Consider the following 6882-nt stretch of genomic DNA (forward strand, 5'->3'; position numbering starts at 1 on the left):
TAATAAATTCTGTTACTTAGTTTTGTGACCTTGGGAAAATTGTTTAACTACACTGGGTCTCAGTTTTCTAACCTGTAAAATAGAAATAATAATACCTACTTCATATAATAATTGTGAAAATTAATGAGTTAATGTAAGTAATTAACAAAGTGTCTGATACTGATTAAGGGTTTGTCATAGTCTGTTTTGTGCTGCTATAATTGAGTATCTGAGACTGGGTAATTTATAAAGAGCAGAAATTTATTTCTTACAGTTTGTAGAGGCTGGGAAGTCCTAGGTCATGGGACTTGCACCAGCAAGGGCTTTCTTGCTGTGTCATCCCATGATGAAAGGCAGAAAGAGAGCAGTTGCTCAGAAGTTGGCTGGAAATACTTAAGCAGTTGAGTGGAGCTTTAAGAGAACCAAGAAAAAAGAATCATACTATGTGCCTGAAGAGAGAGAAATGAAATATTTGAACAGAATAACTCACAGTTGCTATGAAATACTATGCATTATGTAGCCAACTCTACCTGTTTCCTTGCTCAGGGCAAAAGACTTCTTTTACCATGGGATTAACGCTTTTTGTCAGGAAGTATCATCTCTGTCCTGCCTAGCAGAGATAACATGGTTCCACTCTTCTGTAGTTACAGCTCTGAGCTATGAAAGCTTCAGTGTCCAGGCACATAGACGTAGTGTAGCATCTGGGGCTTTTGTATGGAAGCAATTACACTCTTGGTGGGGTGGGGGATAGTTAAAATGCAAATATACTATTTTTTACTAGTTCTTGGAGGTCAAGCCTCATGCATTTCATTTGAACTTCTTGATCAATGCCTTTCAAATCTCCCTTGCTAATTTTGGCTTCTCAGAAATCATTCTACCAAGGCAGAAAATTGGCAGTCAGGTAAGTTTCCTTGGCCTTTAGATAATTTTATTTCCTAACTTGTAATTTTCCATTGCTCTCTGTTCTTTATTGACTTTCTATTGTCCATTACATTACACACATAGTGGCGACATTGATCATCACACAAGAATATACATTCACTTATCAAAGGTTGATCCATGAGGTGGGTTCAATTTAAGAATGTTATACATGAACACAGGACGGATATTATAAATAACTTTTAAAAGTTCCTTCTCAGAAACAAGTAAAATAAATTTTCTTTATTGTTAGCAGAGTCCTTTTGAGTTTAGATATGTTGTAAGTAAGTAGTCTGTGTCCTTGATAACTTGAAATTTGGAATTTTTGTGCTTGAAAGCAGTCATGCTAAGTGCTTGAAGATGGAACTAAGTAAGCTATCTTACAAATGACTCTGTAAGGTAGATTTTGAAGAAATTTGTATAAGAAGATAATCCTAACTACTGTAACTATGAAACTCACAGAATGTAGAGATGGATAGTCGTAGGAAATATAGTTCTTTTATTCCCATGTATGAATGTGAAAAAGTTCAGAAAAATCCAGTGATTAGCCCTCAGTGGATGTCAAGGTACGCAGTTCTTGATGTATAGAAACTACTCAGTGGAAGTGAGTCTTCTGCATACTGAATAAAAAACATTGACTGAAAGATGTGTTAGCTAATTCTGTTATAACAGGAGTGATCCAAGAACTGAGTTCAATATGCTTTGGTGAAAACTTAGGAGATTGAGACAATTAGGAAAAGCTTCTAAAGTTAAGAGGGTTGAAGTTGAGACCTGATAAAAGCTCAATGAATGGCTCACATATTCCAGTCAAGACCGTAAGAGTGTGTGGGTCAAGAAGAAACTGTGATAATGGGAGGACAATCCACAGGGTGATCCTCTGAAAGTTAAACAAAAAAAAAGAGGGAATTATTATCTGTATAAAATACTGAAAAGGGTTTTAATAACGCAGAGTATGAAAATTCAATATAGTATTTGCTCAGATGGAAGCTGGTGATAACTTCGATCAGAGTAGTTTTCAAAATCCTGAATAAAGTAGGTTGGGAGAAATGTGCAGTGAGAAAATAAAGAGTAAATTTATACAACTCTTTGGAGTAGTTGCAATGTAATATAAAAAAAGCAGAGAAATTAGTCCACAATTAAAGATGATGTAGAGTCCAGGGAGAGAATATTCAAAGAAAAGAGATTAATTAAAGCATTTCTGTATGCTGATGAGAATGATGCATACTCATAGAAGCCCACTTGAGAATGGAGCAGTCAAGACTCAATCCAATTGGCAGGTCATGATTAACATGACAAGATTGCTGTTCTGTTTCCAGACTGTGGGAGGGCAATTCCAAAGTTCAAGGAAATGAAATTGTTACATCACCACCTCAATGGCCTTTAGTAATTTCCTTTTAGAAAAAAAGAAGATGGTTACAATGATCTTTGATCAGACCAAAGGTCTTATTCCAAACCATGACAGGAATTAAAATGTAAATATATTTTGTTGAAACAACATATATTTTCTATGAACTTCTTTAATACCACTGGTATTTGGCATTGTGTGTGTGTGTGTGTGTGTGTGTGTGTGTGTGTTTTGGAAGACAAACTTCACTTCAGAAGAAATTACTAAACAGTCAAAATATATACAGAAACTGAGGAGCAATTTTCAATAAAACAATCAAAGAAGATCAGTATTTTATTTTACGAATCATTTCTGTAAATGCTGGAGACAGTAAATAAGGAACAATTTATGATATTGAAGGTAGAGGAACACATCCTGAAGTTTCTTTTCTATCAGATCTTTAAAAAAGTTCAAGACACAAATTTGTGAACTGACAGGTGAGTATTTTGGGGACGGAAACATCCAAAGACTTGGGCTATCTGAAGCAAAAGGGGGCAGCTGGGGAACCTGAGTGAAGGTCTTGGTTTTTATCCAGTCGGCATAAGAATCGACCTAATGAAAATTGCCACTAGCTTCTTGAATGAACGGACAGAGTGCCCTACTTTGCCCACATCAGTGAATCCATGAATCCTTTGCTCTAAATTTTCAGAAAAAACTTAGAAATCAAGGAAATTCTGGAATAGTGAAGCTGTTCGTGCCAGGACCTGAAGCACCAGACCTGCAGGAGCCCATTCAGTTCCTGCCATGGCAATTCCCTTGAAACTCTTTTTATTTTATTTTTTATTGTTCTCATTTGTTACCATAGTTAGTGAAGACACACTTAATTGCAAAGCTGTCATCAATAAAATTTTTCATAGTACCTCATTGTGAAAGGATTTTTCATGTGTATTAGAAATTTTCAAAAGCTTAATAATTCTGTGTCCAATTTGCAGCATCTTATTTAAACAAAGACAGGATTGGTCATACTACCTACTAAAACACACTTTCAGAAATTACAGGATCTTTTTTTACAAGAGCTTTGTAGATAGGTAGAGATACTCTCTCTGGTAGGTTTCCAGGAATGGTTCTGGGGGATGTGCGTGTGCGTGTGTGTGTGTGTGTGTGTGTTGTGTTTTACCAGAAGGCACATGCACTCACTGGAGAGAGAGAAAGAGAAAGGGAAAGTGCACCTAGTATGTTTTTAAAGCTGCCAGGTCCAGGGCTTGAACAGGGTAGTTGGCCATCCAGTCTCCACAACCATCATGCCACTGGATGGCCTGTGCTCTATGGGCTTTTAAGAAAACCAGGACATTGTTGGGAAGATACTGGTTGGGAAGTGCTTCTAGGATTAAGAAGTTGAAGTTGGGACTTGAGATAAACTCAGAGGATTGGCTTTAATATTTCAATCAAGACTTCACAGTGTCATTACACTGACCATGTTCTCGGGTGAATCCTTATCACTGTGACATAGAATCCTTTGATTACATTCCCTATTACTCTGAGAAGTCTCATAGGGTTCATCTCCTTGGTTCATCAGTCAATTTCACAATATATGGATGTATAATTCTGTGTGGAATTGATGGTTTCTTAGCCTGGTGAGTAAGTGACCCAGTAGAGGCTTTAGATAAAGAATGGCTGTAAGGAATGCAGAAGGGCTTGTTTTCTATAAAGTAGAGGGAACGACTACTCTGCCATATGCATTTTGTGCTGCAAAGCAATTATAGTTTTTTAAGGTTTTTGGAGGATTAGTTGTTTTGGAAACTCAAATTTAAGTGGTGGTTGATAGTTGGGCAATCTAGAAAAATACAAATGCAGTCTTAGGGGAAAAGAATAATGCTTCAGGGAAAGATAGTTTTAGGCAGCCTAGAACCTTCCCATGTGGGTCAACTTCACACAACTTTGAGTTTTACAATTGAACCGCCATGTTGCCACATTATTTTCATTATGCTTTTACGATATATTTTATTGACAATTTTTTAAATTTTTTTTTTCTTGAACAGTATTCAGCCAATCTTAGAATCATGCAGAAAAAGCACACACACACACACACACACACACACACACACACCTCTTGTTTAAATGTTATAGAAAACAAGAATTTTTAAGTCCCCAGGAAACAGAACTCTGGAAGGGATTGGGTGCTTCTTAATCTACAGAGAAGAGTAGTCCTCTGTAATGAATGCCATTTAGATTCTTTTGCGGACATAGCTACTCTGCTGGAATGAAGTCAGCCTGTTACTGAGCTGGATGATCTGTAGTGCAAATATGCTGATCTTCCATACACTGGCTACTTAACTCCAAATGAGGTCACACTGTTGCCTCGCTCAGTTCTAGGAATGTTTTGATGTTGCAATTTTATTCCATGTCCAGTGATTTAGAAAACAGATTTTGAGTTTTGCTTCTCTCTAATAAATCCATTGGTGGCTGTGGTGAGCTTTGTTGATTTACTGTTGATACTTTGTTTTGTTTTTAAAACTGTACCTGTTTGTAGCTTAGTAATATGCACTTGTGTTGAATTTAGTTTAGTGTTTGATTAAGCAGTGAGGTGTCCACTAGTCTGGGATCCTTAGCCTGATTTGTGTGCTGCTTCTAACCTCTGATCCCATCACTTTCTAGCCTAATTCTGTATGTTCCCTGCAGTTACATGATAAGCTTTGCCACCTCTAACTATCCCAATAGCCACTAAGTTTTCTTTTCTTTTTTTTGAGGTTTTTGCTATATGGCATATGTGCTCGCTGGAAAGACAGAGAGAGACAGAGAGATAGAAAACAAAAAATCACACCTAAGTGGGGAATGGCCATGCCGCAATCCCTTCTCTATTCTGCTCTTGGGATCTTGAACACACATGCACACACGCCTGGCATGAGTTTAAGCCGCCCAGTCTGGGACTTGAACTGCAGTTGACTACGTAGAAGTTCAACGACATTACCATTATTCCATCTGCTGCTTTCTAAGTTTTTAGCAAATAGAACTGAGTGGTGGAAGACGTCTTTCATGTGTGGAATTGCTCTGAAATACACAACAGAAAACACTTCTCATTACTTCATTACCTTCTTAGACTTAAACTCTAGTTTCGCTCTGGCCTCCTTTGAAGTTGAGATGGGTCTTTCAAACACACCATGGTTTGTCTGTGTTGTGAGCAGCTAACACTGCTCTGAAGACAGTTTTAAGTACTTTCATGCCTCATGCTGCTGAATGGAGCAATGCCTGCATGAGGTGGAGAGCATTTCTGCAGCTTCTCAAGGGAAGGCTGTGTATCTTGTGGTTACCTAGGGGGACTCTTGGACAGGTGGTGTCAGCATATTCTCAGCATGGCAGTGGCTTCTATCCAATCTTGGAGTGGGCGCAGCCGTCTTTCCTTGGCATCATCTAGGCAGAACTTAGCATGAGTACCAAGATGTCTTCATCCTCAAATGTGCCTGTCTCATGAAAATATAATAAAGTTGGTCCATTTTCCAGCATTTTTCTTCTGAAATGAAATTATCACATGAAAGTTGACTTAATATGACTCCAGAGCAAACCCCAGCATTTTGCACAAACCATTTATCATTTAGACTTAGTTTTCACTGTTAAGCCCTCCAGTTATTTATTCTCCAGTTTCTGTATTACTGAAAGAAATATTGTGTCCTCACCCCCTCTGCTAGAATGGGTTGAAGGAAGGGTCCTGTCTAAGATTTCCAGTGTGCTCCAACAATAAATCAACCATTCAAGACAAAGAGTAAGTGGTCTCCATTGGCTATAGGATATGCATGTTAAATGTTAAAATAATTTTTTTAATGTAAAAATATACCACAAAGGGGGTGACTGCAAGGGGCTAAAAAACAGCTCATTGTATGTGACTAGCAATAAGAAGAAAAAGGAAAAATCTCTATGTCTAGGGTTGGGTTTTTGTTGTTGTTTTGTATTATTTTCTTTTTTTTATTTAATTTTTTAAATGCATTCCATCACATTATTATTTGGCTTACAAAATGGATATTTCAGCAGGTGAACATTTCTCTCTAGTACAGTTGATAAAACTATGAAGTATCTTCAACAGATAATACCACATTTCTTTGTGCCATTAATGCTTTGCCTCCCTATTTTTCTTCTAAATGTCCTTCCTCAGACCCTCCTCTTTCATACACACTATATCTGGTATTTACATCTATATATTGTGTTTCTATATCCTTTGGTCTATTAGTTTTAGTCATAGAGTGCGGACACTCGGTATATATTAAGTGGGGACATAAGGCCTCTCCTTCATAGCTTGGCTTGCTTTACTCAGCAGTAAATCTTCCATATTCATCCACTTCCTGTCAAAAGCCAGGGTTTTGTTTGTTTTTGTTTTTTTTTTATGGTTGAATAGTATTCTGTAGAGTATATTGTGCCACAGTTTTTCTATCCATTCATCTGTTCGTGGGCATTTGGGTTGTTTCCATGACTTAGCAGATGTGAATAGTGCCACAATAAACATCGATGTGCAAGCACTTTTCCGATGAAATATTCTTCTGTCCTTTGGGTAGATACCAAGGAGTGGGGTTGCTGGATCATATAGTAGTTCTATTTGTAGATTTTTGAGGAATCTCCAAATTGTTCTCCCCAGTGGCTGGACCAATTTACATTCTCACCAGCAGTGTAAGAGA

The 6882-nt window shown here is 37.5% G+C and overlaps 1 long non-coding RNA gene across 2 annotated transcripts in view; it reads right to left on the minus strand.

The window, feature by feature from the left end:
- Window positions 1-355: 355 nt before the first annotated feature.
- The window catches only part of LOC114007436 (uncharacterized), a 21095-nt gene continuing 14568 nt past the window's right edge, over window positions 356-6882 (minus strand). The window contains exon 3 of one of the 2 annotated variants that reach the window (XR_003549064.1): window positions 356-390. This is a non-coding gene — a long non-coding RNA (uncharacterized LOC114007436). Of the gene's footprint in view, window positions 391-5340; window positions 5730-6882 lie in introns of those variants that run through there. The other variant, XR_003549063.1, reaches the window with a different exon arrangement.

This window comes from Tupaia chinensis, unplaced genomic scaffold (assembly GCF_000334495.1).
Source record: "Tupaia chinensis unplaced genomic scaffold, TupChi_1.0 Scaffold000175_1, whole genome shotgun sequence".
Taxonomy (NCBI): domain Eukaryota; kingdom Metazoa; phylum Chordata; class Mammalia; order Scandentia; family Tupaiidae; genus Tupaia; species Tupaia belangeri.